This window comes from Leuciscus leuciscus (genome assembly GCF_965113295.1).
Source record: "Leuciscus leuciscus genome assembly, chromosome: 18".
Classification (NCBI taxonomy): domain Eukaryota; kingdom Metazoa; phylum Chordata; class Actinopteri; order Cypriniformes; family Leuciscidae; genus Leuciscus; species Leuciscus leuciscus.
In genome coordinates, this window is record NC_138742.1 from 9,568,938 (window position 1) to 9,590,609 (window position 21,672).

At 38.4% G+C, this 21,672-nt stretch overlaps 1 protein-coding gene across 1 annotated transcript in view; it reads left to right on the plus strand.

The window, feature by feature from the left end:
* LOC309481339 (tubulin alpha chain) overlaps window positions 1-21,672 on the plus strand; it is a 267,267-nt gene that overhangs the window by 74,169 nt on the left and 171,426 nt on the right. The window lies entirely within an intron of this gene.

Below are 21,672 nucleotides of genomic sequence, written 5' to 3' on the forward strand. Positions count from 1 at the left end.
CTTTAAAGACGTGTATCAGTATTTTACACTAATACACAGCTATTATCCAAGCATTTGACAACATTGCATCTGACTGCAGCATTCAACACGACATAGTGTTAATCAGTCGACACTTATCACACTTCCCAGAAACCTCTAGTTTAGAAACTAGTCTAGAAACCTCACGCAACCATGTCTGACCCACTCCTTTATAGTCTCCTGTAATGTCTATACCAAGCATAATTTGTTATTCCACTCAACAATAATAATAAAAAAATACTAATGACAAAAGACTTCGTTGTCATGCAAAACAGTACACAATAAGCTTTTGGAAAAATTTTCTTGGTTTGTGCCTTAAGTAGTAAAGGCCAGGCCTCAAACCCAAGCCACACTGCTGAAGTACTCAAGCTAAGCTCCTGGTTTCCAGCTATGACCCAATGAAGGAAAAATGTCTCTCTTGAAACAGCTCCATGAGAGGCAACCTGGTGTGATTTCTCCTGTTTCCTTTAGTTATGACTCCGTATTGTTCCTCTATCTTTTTTGACACCTGTATGTGAGCACTGATTCAGTTTCCATTACAGCATTGCCCTTTTGTTAATTAGTCTCCATCTGGTTCCAGTTAAAGTCACTGATGTCACCGCTCCCCCTCCCTATACGCCAGTCACTCCAGAGAAACATGGAAAACATTAGAGCCGCCTCTAATTAAATAACCAGGGAGCGTTTGTCACTATCTGTGTCTCTTGGCTAAGCTTTGACTCCCACTTATAGACTAAAACATTTGGATTTGTTGCAAAGCCACATGCAATAGCTTGCATTTATTGCCTTTCCACTCCCACACAAACAAAGGAAGAGAACAGACCAAAAAATGGTTAGGTATATGCATTAAAATTATTTATGGTTCATGGATCAATACAATAGGTGGTGATCTGGCTATTTTATGTTTCATACAACATCTTCTATATCTGGGATGGTACATGTCCCATATATAATGGGATCATGAAGCACTTTAATATATATTAAAATTTCACAGGGCTGACAGAGCTTTACCAGTTAAATGAGCAAATAATGAATTTGAGAAATGCAACAGTGAATTTCATTTAGTAGTCAAATTGTTAAGTGTAACAAATACCACATCATTAGAATAGACCTGACTATAATTTTGCATGCATGATATTGAAGACATTAAAGCAATGACAAAACAATGCAAACAAAGGATAATAATTTAATTGCTACAGTGCATACAATTTTAAATCTGTCAAACTGTCTCAATAAAGATTAGCTGATAGCTGATAATAAAAATAAAAATTATGTCATCATTTACTCACCCTTGTGTTTTGCCAAACCCCTAAGACTTCCGTTCATCTTCGGAACACAAATGAAGATATTTTTTTACGAAATCTGAGTGATTTCTGTCCCTCCATTGACAGCTAAACTACCACTTTAACTACCACTTTGTCACTTCAAAAAGTTCATAAAGAGATCGTTTAACTAATCCATATAAATCAAGCGGTTTAGTCCAAATTTTCTGAAGAGACACGATTGCTTTATTTGATGAACAGACTGAATTTAGGCTTTTATTCACATTTCACATTCACATTAATCAGTGAACATAAGCTCAGCCGAATCTGCTTGACACATAGAATGAACCTCATTGGTTCTTGAGGAAGCTCAAATGTGCTGCGTAACAAGAGAATGAAGCTGACATGCTTAGCTTCCATTTACCACAACTAATGTGCACGTTTATGAATGTTTATATGTGAATAAAACTCCAAATTAAATCTGTTCAGCAAAGCGATCGTGCCTCTTCAGAAAATTTGAACTAAACCACTCAATTCATATGGATTATTTTTTTAGATCTCTTTAAGAACTTTTTGAAGTCAAAGTGGTAGTTGAATAGCTGTCAATGAAGGGAGAGAAATTTCTTAGATATTAAAATATCTTTATTTGTGTTTCGAAGATGAACGAAAGTTTACGGGTTTGGAATGACATGAGGGTTAGTCATTAATGACAGAATTAAAATTTTCGGGCGAACTATCCCTTTAAGGTCAGAAAAACTACCGTCCAGGGTGAACCATAACAAGGTGAATGGCTGATATCAGAACCAGTGTCAATACATAAAACTGCTCTAGCATTATAGGTCAAGACACATTAATTTTAATATGCTAGGCTACTCATTAGAAACGACATAAAATAATTTTAATTTAAAAACAATTAAATGTAGCCTAATTGTAAAATTAGAGTTTCAGGCCCAACATGAGTAGGCTCTATTTTTTTTTTAAGCAGCCGAGTATAATTAGTTGAAATTTAACAATAAAAATGCAATAACTAACATTAGTGACTTAATTGTAAAGATAGGCTACATTCATCTTAACGCACACGATTCGTTCTGGAATTAATTCCAACAATTATCATCTCCAGTGAAAAGAATGAGGACATAACTTGGGGATCATACAATTGAATAGTCTCATAACAGTCTCAATAGGCTATATGAAAAAGTCTAAATTCACAATTTTGGCACAGCGGCCAAGGATATAAACATTTAGCTTACCGTTTAAGAAGAGTTGCAGAGTAGTTTGTTGACTCTCCTGCAAGGCTGCTAATTCCACACAGAATCAATGAAGTTCACATGTTTCTAGGCCGCTGTAATTATCGCAAATGATTAGTCACTAGATGACCAGATTTCATGCCATCGAATCTTATTTTCGTAATAATCAGAGTGACCTATAATCATAGTGTGCATATACGTAGGCTAAATAATTACTTTTTACTCTCGGACGAACGGAAAATAGGAAAACAAAGCCAACACACATTTTCACTAATTTCTTCAAACTTTTATCAGAGACATTTAGGCTGTTTTTTATTGCATTATAACTTTACTGAATGCAGGTCTATCGGAGAATTCATAAACTCGATCTTACAGTGCTTATTTGTAATTGTGCATTGGCGTTTTTTAGTTTTATTCAATGTGCGCATGTGTGTTGTCATTTTAAGACAATGAAACCCCAATCCTTTTAATATTTTATGTAAACACGTTTTTCTTTTCTTTTTGTAAATTAGAAGTTTTTGTTGTACATATTAACTCAATTAAGCCCCACTGTAGATATAAGTAATTCTGTTTTCATCACCGTTTTATCACCGTTCAGAAGCAAATGTCCTAATTTAGTGATTGATCTTAACAGATCAGTTTGGTTCAAGGCTCAGGCACTTTTTATTGTTTAATTTCTTGAAATGCCAGAAGATCAAATGAATGCTTGCTTAAGATATGGTATGAGCTGGCTAATACAAAAGCTTACATCTTCAATCCCATGTAGACAAACCAATGGACCACCACAATTTCAAAGCAACAGAATACAGAAAATAATTTTAGCTTGTATAGAATTGGGCCTGTGTTATTATACATTTCCTAAATAAAACTTATTTTAAAGTAAAGCTGTTACTGATGATTTTTTTTATTTTTATTATTGTTTGCAACAGACCAATTTGTCATGAACATGTGCTTCTTTGAAGAGGTATTCTAAATATACAAAGGGTATTTGGTCCAAATGTAACCACTCAAAAGCTTTATATAATCCAGTTCCACCACACATAGTCGTCTGTCGGTCCATGCGGTACAGTCCACTTGTCTTAATGGCTTTTCCTGATGGCTTGCTGTTCTCAGGTAATGACATCTGGGTGTTTACTGTGCTGACTGGCTGAGACTCGCCGCAGGCTGAATGAGTACCTGAGGGGTGGCTGGATGGCGCGGCAGGCCGGTTTATGAGGAGGGATGGTAAACAGACAGCAGCAATGGCCAAAACCAAGGTCCTGCCCTTTGGATCGAGCAAGTCTGAAGCCAGAGGAAAGAGCCAGCCAAGCAGGAAGCAAACGCATGCTCCCTATTCACTACATCATAAATGCTCTCTTCATTCCAGACAAATCTGAGCTATTCCTCAAGAACTTGGACATTATATAATGTGTCTACTGATATAATTTATATCTAATCCTTAATAATCCATTATTCAGGAATGTGGATTTCCACAGCAACCTTCAAGTGAAAGCACTATAGTTGAGATGTTCATTATATCATCGCAGCATTCGGATGGTTTTTTTTCCCCACAGATGAATTTGTTCTAAGATATGAGGGCATTTAAAATCCCACAAGACTCAAAACTGGATCAGATCCAGTTTCACTTCATACTTCCTCTCTCATCCTTGTGATGTTAATCATTGTCCCACAGTTACCAGTGTTCTTTTATCACACAACACTTTTATAGGAAGACATAATGTTTGGCTGTAAACATGTCTCAAACAACATGCTGCTACATTTGTATGCCAACAGATCCTGAAACCCACATGAAACTAATTACATCATCCACCATTCTTAAAAAATGTTGTGCCGTCAGAAAGAAAGAAAGATCAACGGAGAGACAGACAGATAAAGAGAGGCAGAAAGACAGGTTTGCGACGTTAAGCTGAGATCTTCTTGTTTGGTATATTCTCCTTGGCACTAAAAGTCATAAAAGGCCTTCAGGTTTTACAATGTCATGTCCAAACGCAGCATCCCCCACGGCTTCTCTTTCCCCTTCTCTCTCTTCCCTCCCTCTGAGCTACCTTCACCTCCCCCCATGCTTTCTTCCTTCATTAGTCGAAAAAGACAAGCATATTCTTACTGCTGAAAAGCACTATGAATATTGTTGAAAAGTACAGACTGGAAGGAATTTAGTGGTCTCGTGTTTGTGTGCCATTGATTTTGTTGACAGTGGTCAGAATGTTCTAATGCATGTGGTACAGATCGAACGATCTCAAAACCGCTTTTGCTACTGATGCCTTTCCAAGAACACATCAGAAGTGCCGCTTTAGGCTTATGGTGCCAGTGCGAGTCTCTTTAGTGTTTCTTGCTGCTTTTGAACACTTACTGTTTTAAAAATGGCAAACAGTACGGATTAAAAAAAACTTCAATGTTAAAAAAAAAATCGCCTTTTCAAAAATCAAACATTGTCAAAGTCATTCTTTAAAGCTGACATTCTGATTTATTGTCGGCCTTTCAAAACAAAAGACTCAGAGGTGACCAATAAATCCGTCCGTACTTTGCTTCCTCAAGCTATTTGTCCTCTTGAGGTGTAAAACACTCTGAGGCAAGCCCTACTTGAACCAGAGCTGTGAACATATAGCGTCCACCAATTATACTGTCTGTCTGCTTCTCTGCTAATTATGGCTTGCCTGCTGTGTTTGTGCGAGTGTGCATGTGTGTCTCTTATGGACAGACGGGGGCTAATAACACCATATTTTTTGAAAAGACAGAAGGCCTCTGGCCATCGCTTTCAACACACATGCCACACAGGCAGTCCCACCCACAGCACTCAGACCTGTCATTGATGGCCATCCCCTTTCCCACTCTTAGACTCTCCGCAGCTGTGGCCTAGCGTGACAGAAAAGTGCAACAAATTACTTTGCTACCGCTTCTGGGGGCAAATGTCAAATATCACTCCATATTTACCAGAATGGAGTCATGCACACACTTACACAAGGATGGGTATTTTCTGTGCAGGGTGTGGATGTCATGTCAGCAAGAGAGAGAGAGAAACTGGTTTCCTTTTCTGGATGCCATCCAGGTCTGTGCACAGTACCAGGCAGCTGTCAGTAGGATTGATGAGCCCAGCTGGTGAAGATGTGCTGGGTGTCAGCAGGGCAGCAGATTTTAGCGAGGCCAGAGAGCACTCACCGCATGAGTTAGGTGTGATCTGAAGAGGACGTGATTTAGAGTGCTACGACCGGGCAGGTGAGATGACTGAGCGGCGGATACTTTGCTGGTGAATCAGCTGAAAGTCATTTCAAGAAGAGGGGGAGTGTGCAACGGTGAGCAGAGGTCAGGTTGTGCGCTTGTGCGTAAATATAAGACATTGCTGGAGGTGCAAAAGCTCTGTGCAGATGTCCAAATAAATGGTAAATCATTGTGGATGCTCAAATGCTGTTTGCACTGAATGTGTCTGTCAGCCAAGGGGCTAGCGAATGACTAAAACATTAGCAGGAATCCTCAGGGCTCTCACACGCTCTCCCATCCCCCTCTGTGCTAGGCCTGTGCAAACACACACATACACACACTGAGCCAAAATGGTGCCCATTCACATGCACACTTTAAAACATCATGGCCTCTCTCCGGCTGGGGAATGCGTATCCGTGCGTTGCTTCGCTCGTGTACACAAAGTGTCTATTTAGGTGTGTGTCCTCATTCCAAGAGCTGTAAAGATGCCATTGGCATCTCGGCCCAGAACACTGAATCGAGTTACAGGTGTTCCTTTTAACACAGTTGCCCTGAAAAAAAAACGAAAAAACATTTTATGACCAAGCTTGTATGGAGGCCTGGGGAACCAGAAGTGACACAGACCCACAAAACAAGTTAAAACCACGTACCCAAGATCATAGACACCAAACACACACACACACACACACACACAGAGAGGGGGAGAGAGAGAGAGAGAGAGAGAGAGAGAGAGAGAGAGAGAGAGAGAGAGAGAGAGAGAGAGAGAGAGAGAGAGAGAGAGAGAGAGAGAGAGAGAAAGTAAAAATCTCTCATATAATTCACAACATATCATCATTCTCTTGAAACGTTGGTCAGAAATTTTAATGTGAATAAATGGTGTGTGTAAATCATCTTGTTTTATGAGGTAAACATTCTTTATTTCTTCATACTGCGTAACTAGTCTTTCACTAGCTAAAGTGAGCCGTTCACTCTCCTTACTCTTCTTTTTACAGCGTGGTTGAAAATGAAAATAAAGCCACAATGAATCTCTTTATATTTTTAACACAGACATTTGCATTTTAAAGGGCATCGTGATGAGTTAACTTAACAGTTTCTATATACTGTTACATTATTGCCTCTAATAATTATCAGTGATAAACTGCCTGAACATTAAAAAGAAATACAAATCCATTCACATTTTTATGGCTGGAAAAATTATAGTGTGACATTTGAGAGTCATTGAGCTGCAGCTTACGGGCTTATTTTGGAAAGTCAAAGACATCTCAAATGATTTGGCAGTTTGTAATTTGGCTGCGGTTTGGGATGGCTACAGTAAGATGGCCTCGACAAAGTCCTTTTTATTTAACACAAACTCTTAAATGAAAAATGTTGGGAGTAATACCTTGTTAAAGGCCTATAAGTTGACATGAACCATGGATATATGTATTTATAGTCTCAAAGAGTTGAGAGACAAAAGAGTATTATTTGCAACATGGCTCATTTCATTCACAAATGTCGGTGTCCAGCTAGGAATTCAAAACTTTAAGACTCATAAACAGAAGAAATAAATATTTTATATTATCATTATTACTACCACCACCCCTTCTACTACAACAACTTCTGCTTTTATCACAACTATTACTTTTACTACTACTACTATTAATAATAATAAATACAATTTAACAACTGTGAAATATACGTCTCAAAATACATTCCTGTAGATATACACACTGAAAGAGTTGCACTGGAACTGCATTCTGTAGAATTGATGTTTTCATGTGTTTTGTGAATGTTTCACCGCCCTCTGGCGGCATAATGAAGTATTGCAGCACACTGCCCTTCCCCAAAACCTCCATAGCTGTGGTTTAACAACCCTGTTCTAGAAGGGCCCCCAGCAATACAGATTTTGTATGTCTTCCTATAGTCAAACATAACTAAACTGACTCATCAGCTTGCTAGCAGAGACTCAAAGACCCAAATACGGTGTGTTAGAGAAATCAGACATTCAAAGTGTGTAATGTTGGGAGGTGTCCCACTGCTCTACAGCAGCAATGTTGACATGTCAGCTGTTTGAAAATCTTTTATTTTACTCCACAGTTATAATTAAATCTAATTAGTTTGCATGCAAAATGTTCAGCATTTCATGTTTCAGACTTTCATGTTCCTGCATGTCAGAAATGTTGTTGCATTAATTTCTTTTAAACATTTTAAACGTTTGTGATTACTTTTTTTGAAGCAATTCAGTCAATTATTTTTTACAGTTTGCTTATTTGTGCTAGCCATGTGCTAATAAAGATACTATTTTAACTCATAAATAATAAATATTTAATCAATTAGAGGTAATGATATGGATATCAGTTATATTTGATGTGTGTATAGTTTGATTAAATCTATAGTGGCACAAAGGATGTATGTGAAGTGACACTTTCGGGGACTACTCTTTCACATCACTACTCCTCAAAAACAAACACTATCAATGCAAAGACAAATTAATGTATTAAATGTAATAAATGTATTTTGGCCAAATACAAGCACCAGTACCAATAAAATTATAGTTCACAATACATTTACTTTCAGCGAGAATGTGTTCACTTTTAATGAAGTAAAACTGTTATTCATAATTCATCATTTAGAATATTCATGCAACTGATTTCAGCCTGCAGTCCTATAGTGAGACTATAGGTGGCAGCACAACACCTGAGACATCAAGTACTTTTCTCATCTGACTGAGGAAACTAAAACAGGCCGAAAACTGTGTGCTTCCCTACATGTCAAATTAGTAATATGTCTGAATACTAAGAACTCATGACAAACAATACAAAAAAATTACCCTGATGATGTGATATTCTGAGATCCTGAATTGTTTGGAAATGGTGAAAAGTCTTGCATTACTGTTGTACCTCTCAAAATCTATTACTGACTTTTTGGAGAGTTTTTATTACTCTTCTTATGCCAACCCCAAAAATGTAGGCCTATTTGCCTTTATGTTTTTAAGGTTCAAACGGTGCAAAACGTGAATGTGTCTCACATGTCTTTAATGTTTGTGTCCTTTTTGAAGGGGCATCACTCATCTTGTAAGCACTCTGGAGCCATTTCAAATTAATTAACAAAATTACCTTCAATTAAAAAGACGGCGCCGCAGATCTGACAATTCAGGCATTCATCAAGTCAGTGAGTGGCGCTCTGCCTAACAGGCTTGCAATGAGAAAAACAATGAGGAACAGGACTCCGCTTTTTACTCCGCATCTATCAATCTAACTATGCTGTTGCAATTCAGTGGCAATAAATGAACATGTAATCCAGAGCCCCATCACAAATGCCAGCTTGTGACAGAATGCATTATAAATGATACCTAGGAGGAAATATTCTTAAACACACAGACACACACACAGAAATCTCACTCAGACATGTCAATCTGTATCCACCAGTCAGGTATAGAGGCAAGGAGGCATCAAAACAGCCAACATATGGAACAAGGAAGGAAACGAATCACAGTGGAGATGAAAATAACTGATAGATAGAGAAAATGAAAAAGAGATTAGATGTAGGGAGAACCGGTAAAGAAAAGGGGAGGAAGAGTGCAAATGAGGTGAGAGAGGAAGGGAAAGATGCGATGAAGTGGGAGATAGAGAGATGATGATGAGAGAGGCCGTGTATGTGTGTGTGTGTGTGTGTGTGTGAGAGAGAGAGAGAGAGAGAGAGAGAGAGAGAGAGTGTGTGTGTGTGTGTGTGTGTGTTGGGCTGGGAGACTGTAGAGGAGATTTATGCTAGTTGTATAATTTCTTTCCCCCCATCTCCAACTCCACCTCAGGCACCAGCCCACCCTCCCCGAGTCTCCTGCACCACACACACACACACACACACACACACACACACACACACACACAGACGCACACTTCTCTCCTACCCGCCCGCACCGGAGCCCGTGATTAAGATTCAGGCGGGATACGACTGCAGCACTTTGCAAATGGAAGACTAGACATAATTTCCCTAAAATGCTGTTTTTTATCACCGATTTCCCCTCCACCAGCCTCCCACCACACGATTGATAGCTGATGGCACCTCTGACAACTTAACATTTTTATGACCAGATTTATGGCCTATCTGCTCCTGCCTTTTTATAGCTAAAACTCTGTAAAAATGCTTATTTCTGTGATAAGGAGAGGGAGGGTGAGCGTGTCTGTATATATGCATCTGAGAGAAGGCACCGGGCTAACGTATATTTGTCGGTGACGAGCAGTGCCACCGCATTGCAGGCTGAGGAGCGAGAATTGGTGTCCTCCTGGTTCCCTCAGGCTCTGAGCTCCACTGAACCCGAACTAGAACATTCTGTGAGGTGGCCAGGCTGCAGCTCTTTGACAATGGCGGGGTGTGTTCAGAGCGAAGGAATGCCTCCAAAGGGAGGGTCTTTCGCTCTGCATGAATTACATGGCGTATTCACTGAAATATCACAGAAATGAATTGGACGCCTGGTCAAACTGACTTTGATTTTGCCGAAATAAATCACTTTTACATTCATTGGACTCCTCAGGGAGATTTACAGTTCAATCAACATAGTTTTATAGTGATATTTAGGGGACTTAAACTTGTACGAAATACTTGCCGCTGAATATGGAATAGTGGCTTGAGTATCATCCTTGATCCTTGGCTTTAATTATCAGTCAATCTCTTCTGTCTTATTATTTAATACATAACAGCATTATTTTGATTAATTTGCAATACTATTAAATTCTTCATAGGTTCTCAAAAAACCTAACCATGAATTTGTCCTTTTATGGTTTCAACACTATAATTCTTTTCAGTTATTGTAAGCCATAACGACTGGTGTTTGTTTTTAATTGTGCATTTAAGCATTCTTCACCAGTAGAACAACATCAAAAACCACAGATTACCCAAATGTGGCATTCATTTGGACACTCTTTAAATTGTGACAATGAATTTGATGAAATGTCCGATTTCACCGTAAACACGACAGACATTAAGTGCAGAGTTTATGTGGCTAAATTTTTATGTGTTCACTGTTTATGTCTCCATGGCAAACTGCTCTTTTTATGTGTCAGTGGAACCAACATTTCTTCCTGAATTGGTGAGGTATTGTTTATGTGTTGGCAGTGCCTTACTGAATGCCGCTTGAGAATTTCCTTTTCTGCTACAAATCACGCACGTGCACAAGTTGGTGCTTTTTTTTCTCTCCAAATTTTTATGAATGCAGATGTCCACATATATTTGTTTATATTATATCACTATGCTGAATTCCAACTGTCATGGCACTGCAGAAGCAGTGTTAGATTTACCCGCAGTAAAGCACCTCTCACATTCAGTTTCCATTCTTTCACATTCCTTTCTCTCTGCATGCATACCTTCCTACTTATTCTTTACATTTACATTTATTACATTTTACATTTCCAAAATGACTCGCATTGCATTCGTGCATTCCCTGGGAATTGAACCCATATCCTTTTTGTTGCTAGCGCCATTCTCTACTGCTTGAGCTACAAAAATGTTTCTTGAATCTATCTATCTATCTATCTATCTATCTATCTATCTATCTATCTATCTATCTATCTATCTATCTATCTATCTATCTATCTATCTATCTATCTATCTATCTATCTATCTATCTATCTATCCAGAGGCTCCTTTAGTCTAGGTCTATGAGTACATTTAGCTTTAGCATGATGCTAATGCTTTCAGTGTAATTTCAGTAAATGCTCTCAAAACCCTGCAGGGTTGTTCTTTTTTTTATATATAACGTTTTGTAATTGCAGAATCAACACCTTTCTGTTTTCATCTCTTTCCTAGGCTCAAACTCCCTGAAATTTTCCATCACTCTTTTTTCCGTTCTGGGTGTCTAGAGAGGTGGTGGGAATTTTACGAGAAGGAATTTGAAAACGGAAAATGTGTGCTTCTAAAGTGCTCAAACCCAACAATCTTCCTAATGCAGTAAAGTGGAGTGTTAATGTCTTCCAGAGCAAAACTCTCAACATTGATGCTGTACATGGTGGTCATTGCTTCGTTGCTGACCTGCAACAGTTAACAGTGCATGGATCTGCAGTTCAGTTATTAAATCAGTTTCATGTCCTTGATGTACATTTAAACATGTGGGATATGTTGAAAGTCATTAGTTGGAGCATCAACTTAACCTGAATATCACTGCTGTGCATGTGTGAGAAACAAGCTTGTTTGTTTGTATTTAGCCACACAAATATTCCAAGCAGCTATATGTGTGTGTTCACTCTGTACATCAATTAGATCTGTAATTGTGCCCTGCTGATTACCTGGCTCCCATTAGGAACCCCACTGATCACTGTCTGGTGTAAAACTGAATCCTGGAGTTCACCCAAGGCTTTCACAAATGGGTTTGGCCTCCATGCTTGCTCTCTTACCTAATTGCTCTCATTTTCCTTGATAACTGGACAAGTACTTGCTGGTCTTAATGCCGTAACGAACAGGAGTATGCTGTTCATACTCACGATGATTGCTTTATGTATAGCAGAATTAATAAGGCATCGTGTTAGCAGTGAAATGTGCCTGTCTGAAATGCTTCTAAACTTCCACTTTTCCAAAGACAGAAACATATGAAGTATAATGCACTATATCAGTTATACCATGGTTGTCAGCCGATATTAGGGATTTAAATTTATCGGTTTCGGTTGAAATTGGATATTTAATTGATAATGTGCACGCTCATTTCACTTCTCTAAGTTAATCTTTAGCTAGCTTAATCTTTCACTTAATCTTTCATATTAAAAATTAATAAGACTGTTAATTAATACAATAAATAGTATCCATTTTTAATTCTGTACATTATAATGTTTTACTTGTACAATTGAAATTTTTATTTTAATTATTATTTTTAATAAAAAAAATGAAGTATTAATATAGCTATTTATTGGTTAACAAATATAACATTAAAAATAATTCATAAAAACCTTTATTCGTAAAATAGCGTAAGAAATGTGCTCACACTCTAGTTCTATTATCTGTGTTTACATTATATTGTAGCCTACTGGCGGGGCATCTCACGACTCACACCACCACAAATACAGTTTGTTAACATCAGAAATGCAAATGCATTAACACGTCAATGCATACGCTGCTTTTTCTCTGTCCGAGACCCCCAGAAGCAGTTGCGTTAAACTTTCAATTTGTTTTAAACTCATTTCACAAACAAATTCTGTGTTTACATAAAAGTCTAAAAGGCAAAGCAGCCTCATTATAGATCATTATAACCAAGAGAAACTGAAAAAAAGAAAATAAATATAATAATACAAAAAGATTTAATATTATTTAAATAATATATTTATATAAAAGAATATAGCACAAATAATACACAATAAAAATAAAAGTTCAATCTGTTTTTTTTCCATGTTTCAGATCCAGGGCTCCAGACTGCGACCAATTGGTCCAATTTTGCGGCCATTTTTCCTGCCGGTGCGACCAAATATTTATTTATATTTGCCGAGCAGCAAATCCAAACAAAATGAAAGCGGAACGAATATGCGCTACCAGAACCCGTCTACGGAGAGCCTGCCCACTCCCTATTAAGTCCTATTGTACAGAATTTTGGTTGTAGTTCCACCAGAGTTCCACTGGGGGCGATCGCCCATGAGTGCAAAATGAATGGGAGTCTATGGGGCTAGACGGCTAAATTTGTCTCTGTCACCCGATTGCCGTTGAGAAATCTCAGATTTGATTGTAGGTTTTGCAAGTTCAACATGGGTTATAGGTCGAAAGTTGAATGAACGAGTACGTATGTCCTTTCGATTTCTTACAGGTTGAGTTGTTGTTGCCCATAACACGCAAGCATTCTGCTAATGACCGCTGATTGGTCAGTGAAGGACTGATTACGACCAGAGATACCGCTTGATGGCATCGTGGCATCCGAAGCGGGACCAGAAACAAACAAAACAAAAACTCGTCTAGCACTGTGTCAGCTGTGTTGTCGATGCCTCGAGAGAAAAGAAAGTGCAGAGCGCGAAAGCACCAAAGCGACTGAAGGATTGCCGTAAAGCAGTATCTCTGGTCGTACGATGTGTATGACGTCATTGACACTTTAAAAGACTTTTTAAAGCAAATAAGTGACTCTAAAAAATCTAACACCCAGCAATGTGTAATTTCTTTGCATCTCCTTTCGAATACAAAATTCAAATTACTAGACAAAAAATTATATCCTGAGAAAAGTGGATTTTGATGGGTATAACCATAGCGCCATAGACCTCCATTCATTCTGCACTCGTCCTGTGAGCGCCCTCATATGGAACCAGAGTGGAACTGCAACCAGTTCAGAAGCCAGAAGTTTACTGAGAGTGAAACTTCTCCCCTTATTAGACATTCTCTGGCGCTACTCATTTATGCTTCACGGACCGTTTATTAATTTGGACCAATAATAGACAGCGCAGCGCCCCGAACTTGCCAGTCGCGGGCCGATCTCGATCACGCGACACTGTTACTAGGAGATCCAGACTCTGGAGGCCCAGTGAAGAAATCCATTGAATTCGCCTCAGAATTAATAACATCTTCGCTGCGAGATCCAGTGAGAAACATTCCGATTCGGCGCAGAGCTCTCTGTTATAAACCATATCAGATCAAACACCGCTGACGTGGAAACCAGGAGAAACACTTATAGAAGTCTTTCAGTCCACAAATCAGCAATATTCACCATGGATTTAATGTAGTAACTGTAGCCATAATGTGACAGAAATAGTCAAATGCTTACAAGTACTAGGCTACACATCTTTTTCCAGGACTTCAAAACTATCAGATATAAATGTTATTTTTAATGTGATGACCAACACATTTTTTGTTCATCCTTCAAAGATTGTCCTAAAACAAAACAAAATAAGATGTAGGAAAACTCTTATTTAAACACTTATTTAAAAATATTAAAATAAATAAATAACAATTGTAAACAGTAGGATGCTTATTGGCTATTTTTACTCCCTAATATCAATTTTTTTCACTCGTTTTGCTTTTTAATTAATATTGAGACATTATGAATGATAATAATTCAAGTTAATTTCATCTACACCCTAAATTAAGCTTAGTGGTTTATTGTCAGCCCCAGTGCTACTAGATATTTTTTTGTAGAACTCAGTGGCTCTGGTGCTGCTGCCCTCAAATGTTAGTCTGGAGCCCTGTGAACTTAAAATAAAACTGCATATTGTAATATCTGTACATTAAGTCTATTTATTATTAAATAATTTGTCAGTATTACAGTTATTTTGGGGGAAATTTTAATAATTGCATTGCAAGCTGATTTAAGATGTGCCCCTAATTTTCTGCTTGCGCTCCTAAAATTTTCAGTCAGGGGCTACAGCGCTCCTAGTAAAAAAGTTAGTCTGGAGCCCTGAGATCTGTCTTACGATACATGATGAATAGTTAGCAGTACACAGAACTTAAAGCAGGAGGCTCAAACTGCTTCCATGTTATTCCAAACACAGCCCATGTCTTAGATAAAAGGAATATTTTCCATTTTGCTAATGTATGCATTTAAAATAAAGCCTCAATGATTGACCCTTATAGAGGGCAACTATAAAGGGTGATTAAATGGGGGGAAAAACAGTCACATCTTTGGCAAACATAATCATAAGTCAGGCTCTCCAAATTCCTATAAATCATTTGCCATTTGTTTCAAATCCATCATTAATGAGCATTCACTGTATTAGTATGTTTCACTGTACCATGCCTGCATGTTGTGGGTATGTATAGTTGCTTATTTGTGTGTACAAATACTTATTTAAGGCCTGTTTTGTCTGGCTGAGATTTTCCAAAGCTTGCTCTTTAGGATGTTCCTCATTAGTGTGAATATTAATGCGGCCAGAAAAAAAAGGGGAAGGCAGTAGGACAGGGAGGAAAAATGTAAAAGGAATTTGGAAGAGCTTTTTAAAGGGGCCATTTCATCTGAATCGTTATTTTTTTGCAGTCCTCCCAAGGCTCGTAACTGGCGGTCTATGAAGAGAGACAAGCCGCAGAGGGGCTTCATTTAAAACCTAAAGGTCACAGCACAGAGAAAGGTCTCCAGCTCAGCCAAAAATATAAAAAAGTGGAGGTGGAGAAAGAAACAGAAACAGAGAGAGAGAGAGAGAGAGAGAGAGAGGAGAGAGAGAAAGAAGGGTACGGAGGGTGGGTGCATGGGTAAAATGATACAAGGGGTAAATGGCAACTACTGAATGCAAATGTAAACAGAAAAAAAGCATACAGGGAGAACACAAATCAAGCCAAATGTAATGACATAAAAACAGAAGAAAAAAGACACATTTTGAAAACATGATGAAGTCATTAAAGCAAACAGAACACTGTGTATTTTTCTAACGAGCTTATGTGAATCAATTCCATCCAACCACATGCAAAATATTTTCTTATCCTCATTTTGTCGATCTTCGTTTCTTTCACATGCAATTATTTTTCTGGACAGCTCTTCGGACAAAATCAAAACGCTGTTAGGAAACGTGCCAGCATGCCCAGAAATCTGCACCGGAGCCATCACTTAAAAGTGCATTGGCACCCTGCCTTTAATGCAGGTACCTGGCAGTCATGCTTTTCCAGCTTGGTTGAAATCCAGAGTCTTTTCAGATGGGAAATTAATTTAGCTGTGTTCCATCCCGTGAAAAACCTTTTCCATTCAGCAATTATATGCAAGAACAAAAGCCACCTTTACATTTTCAAAGCAAATTGCTTACACTCTTACTGCCATCACTTTTGAGGCATTTAGTTTGCTCAACAGTTGGTGTTCAAGCATAGGGCATTAGCAATGGTTGTCTGTTGCCGTGCAATCTGTGCCATCTCTCCAACCACCATGGCAGCTAGTCCTTTACACACCGCTGTAATCAATCACTTGTTTATCTGTGGGCTCACTTAAATTACCCAGGGAGTACACCACACAACAGCACAAACCCAGAAGAGCAGTGTGAGCCAGACGACAGACCTTGATCTAAAGCCCTGCACTCTGCACTGATAACACTACGGCTTCCCCTTTAATGTCCCCAGCACAGAGAGATGCACCAGGCCCGCTAGTAAACGGAATGCCCCTGCTCGCTTGTAAAAGTAGGGTCCCTGGAAGACAGAAAGAGAGAGAGGAGAGAGAGAGAGAGAGAGAGAGAGAGAGAGAGAGAGAGAGAGAGAGAGTGGGGGATGGGTAGGATCAGGAACGAAAGGGAAGGAGGAAAATCACACATCCAGGAATTAACTCCCTCTATCCATTGCCTGGATCAATCCCCTCTGCAATTCCCAATCCGCCCCCATCTCTCTTAAACTCATACCCAATTCCAATCATGGCCACAGTAAAGCTCTCTTGTAAAATACCACAATGCGACCTCAGACTTCAGTAAATTAGATGCCGGTTGGACCCCTTTGCTTTGAAATACAGCGCAGGTCTGCCTGGAGCAGCATTAAAACTGAGGTCAGCCCAGCCACTGCACACAAGAGATATTCCTCCTGCCATAACAGTGTGTTTGTGCGGAGGTATGTTTGCAAACCTAATTTAAAGGAGCCGAATGAGAGGCTAAAGCCTGCCAGTTTGGCATCGGCTTTGTGCATGTTTGTCAGTGGGTCTGTGCGTGCGGGTCCCTGGCGAGGGTGTACCCAGTATGCGTCAACGTGCTGCTTGGGCCAGGCATGGCCACCGATCAGATGGATGATCAAACTCTAATCATTCCCTCACGACCCATCCCGGGTAAAGCTGTCATTAATTTTGCGGAATTACATCAAATTGGAGACATTCTTTATGCGGCCCACGGCCTACAGACAGTTATACGATGGGGACTGCTGTGCTAAGCAGATGGGGCAGCTTGGCCGTGCATACTAAATACTGCTGCCCCCCTTCATGTTTCTCCCTTTCTCTCTGGCACACCAGCTCTCTCTCTCTCCGTCCCTTCATCTCTGTCACTTACGTACTTCCCTCTCTCTTTGTCTTTTACCCTTCTGGGGTCTTTGATTGACTTTAAGATTTTACTTTACCTCTCTTCTCCTTGCCCTTCTATAATTCACTTTAGATAGCATTTTTTCTTTGTTTTTCATCAGTAGTATCCACATGCTCTCTTTCCAACAGGAAGGACTATATGTTCAGGGTGTGGCGGGTGTTTGTTACTGATGTTTACACCAACCCTCCCAAGAAAAATGGCCCGCCCCAGAAAGCCCGTTGTCAGCTCACTCATGTTGCAACCAAATGCAAGCTACTGCATGTCATCTGCATTCACTGCACTCATTCAGACGCGGTAATCCGTCACACAAGACAGAAGATGCCACTTCTCTTTCTAACATGGTTCATAAGCTATATTTTGTCATGCATGGCTATTTTTAAATCAATAAAGATTTTTTAAAAGCAGAACACCATTATAACATTAGTCATCCAAAATTATTGTTTTTTGCAAAAAATAAAATAATAATTAAGTTCTGTCAAATCGATTAATCACATCTAACATAAAAGTTTTTGTTCACATAATATGTACGTGTATATATATTATATTTATATATATTTTATATATCTCTCTGTGTGTGTATATGTATATATACAGACATGCGCGCACACACACACACAAATATATAATATATATACACGCATAAATTGTGTAAACAAAAACTTTTATGTTAGATGCGATTAATCGTGATTAATGGATTTGACAGCACTAAAATAAATCTTTCTAAAATTTGGGGTCTGTGAGATTAGAGTTTAAAATGTTCTTAAATGTAAAAGTATCTTAGACTCACCAGGGCTGCATTTATTTGATGAAAAATACAGTAAAAACAGTAATATTGTGAAATATTCTTACAATTTAAAATCTGAAGAAATTCAATTTCTATTTTAATATATTTTAAAATGTAATATATATTTAATATAGCCGTGATGGCAAAACTGAATTTTCAGCATCATTACTCTAGTCTTTAGTGTCACATGATCCTTCAGAAATCATTCTAATATGCTGATTTGCTGCTTAAGAAACATTTATTGTTATCAAAGTTGAAAACAGGTGTGCTTAATATTTGTGTGTGGAACTGTGACACATTATTTCAGGATTCTTTGATGAACAGAACCCATTACAATGATTCTTATTATAATGGATTTGCACTGTAAGCATCATAAAGTTACGATAAATTCTGTTCGGTTCTCTGATTGAGCACACCAAACATATTCACTGACTTGCCAGCTGATAGCCTACCTATCAAAACATGGTAGATTAATGTTAATACAGGTTACAAAGGTCTGATTTGTAGAAAACAATTCGAATTACCACAAAAACTCAATAGTCGTCATTCTTCAGGTTTTGCAGTATCTATAAAACAAGCACGAGGAATCCCTGACCAGGTTAGTAATGAGATGATAAAATGACTGGCCAACATAAGTCTGGCCTGCACCAGATCTTCTCATTGATCTCCTCAGAAACACTTGACATGTAGCGCCTGGGAGGAGGAGCGAGGTTAGGAGTGTCATGGGCCTGAGGGAGACTCGTCATCAAGCAAGGTCGGTAACACACTGTCTGTGTGCCATCAATCACACGCCTCTGCCCTTCCCCCCTTCCTGCCTGCCTCTCACGCAGCCTTCCACCCATTTCAGCCAAGCTCACTCTGTTAAAACAATCTCAGCACCTTTATTGGGCTGCCTCATTTACTGCCTGCATGCAATTACAGGCTGAGGGTGGCCATCTTGTTTGCAGTGCATGGCTACGACTACCTTCCTTGCAGGGCAAACTGGTTCTAATGCTATTATACATGCACAATCAAAGTGACAATACAAACTTTATTTCGTTTTCTAACACTTTCTAACAAATGTGAGGTCCAAAAAAGGGGAAAACAGTACGGTACAATAGAATATACAGAAATAGATGGAAACGTGATATGTGACATATTAATAAACTAAAATACATTTACAAAACCACAAAACAGCGCACAAGCCAGTATGAAGTGATTATATTCCCCAGGTGGTTTAATAGGCTTTAACATTTTTTTTAAATCAATCAATCATTGTTTGTGATAAATTGTATTGTCTTCTCTCTACATGTAGCCTATAATGTTCACCAGCTCACTTATAACCACACATCAAATGTTAAAACCACGTCCAGTTTCCACCTCTGAAGAAACAATCTCTTTGCAAGAACTATAAATAAGGAGATAGACTGGCGTTCATACAAGGAGGGTTCTGAAATAACCCCCAAAATGCAATCGTGTCTGGTCCCATCTCCTTTTTCAGTCAAAATTATCAGTCATTCAGTCATTAACATTCAAAGTGATGTTTTATCAGTGGTTAAATCATTTTATAATTTTGAAGCTGATTTAGAGGACTCTAAAATGTGCAGGCAGTGCAATGGACAGTGTAAAGATATTAAAATAGTGAAATATTCACTTAAGCCCTAAATCCCTAACATCAAAGGCATGTGAGTCAGCACTTCATTTAGAATGTATCACTTTGACTTGTGACCTCCTAATATCACCATGAGACCAGCTCATCTATGAGTTGTATGTGCCAAATTCCTCGAGAAACTTCTTCAGCAATATATAATTATTCATGCATTTAATAATGCCTCGAATATGAAATATAACATGCCTGGCTGATCCAAGCTATTACTCAGGCTATATAGAAAGATAAAGTGAGTTTTACATGTGTATAAGTGTCTTTACAATTTACATATGAAAGATAGTGACGTTACAAAACTCTATTTGAAAATGTATGGGCATTCACTTTATAGTGTCAATAAAGAAATGTATTTTAAAAAAAAAGGTTTGTGTGATTAAGCCTAGTTGTACTATCATTCAATTAAAAAATGTTTATAAATAGTAATATATTTAAAGAAAAAATCTTAGAGGACAATGCACAGCTACACTGCAGCTCCTTCCTGTTTCCTAAAAGTACACTGCCATCTTGTGTTCAAAACGAGAACATCAGACAACTAATGTTTTGGAAAAGAGGTGTCTCCTCAGTTCTTTAAAATGCTAAACATCTAACTCCATTTACTATTGATTAAATATAGCCTATAGTACATTTATTTCACCTCTTTATTACACAAACTGAGCTACAAGTTAGCCTTAGTGTGAGAGACAAATTATTGTAAGAATCATTGAAAAATGATAGGCATTTAGCATCTGCTTTTCAGCTTCATGGCCAAGCATTTCTAGTTTCAAGTTTCTGTGAGTCAGCAAATGAAGAGTGCTGTTTACTCCAGCTGAATGTGTGTCGGCCTACTGAGACAGCAGGAATCAAAGTAGAATAACCCTGAAAAGCCATTGCAGGCATCAGACAAGCATGTGAGTGATATATGTCCCACGCAGGTGCTTTATATTATGTATGCGAATATTATATAACATGTCTCTTGGAAACCAGACACAGTCGAATCGCTCTTCTGAACCGGATCTTTTTCAATGAATAGTTTGAACTGGTTACAACAGACCGAACGATTTGTTCGAAACGAACCGAATCAGGTTGAGTGATTCTCGAGTCAACCGACTCATTGAACCAAGAGCTGTCTCTTTCTGACATGTCAATTTTGCAGCAAGCCAAGAACCGAGCTGACAGTGTGAGCAATTTAAGTTTACCAAAGATTTGACTGATGGAGCGATATATTATTACTAGAGTAGCCTATTTGCTAAATTATTACAAATATAACATATAAGTTGACTTGATTGTATGAAACTTTTATTAACATAAATACATGACAGTGTTTATTTCAAAGAATATCACTTTTTAGTTATGAGACGTAAATGAATGAATCACTGAATCGATGTTTCGAACTGTTCGAAAGACCCTATTCGCGGAAATGAGTCAGACTAGTTCATTTCGCAACCGTGTTGCTTTTCACCATGCGTGTTTAACGAACACGTATCGCATTGGCCAAGAGTTGATTGACATACACATTTAACCAATAGAAACTAAGACGATGAATCCGATGAGAAATGTGAACCAATCAGAGCTTAAATCGCTGTACCGTTACCATGACGTTTGACTTCTCACATCGACCTTCAAAGCATTCTCGTTACAGATGGGG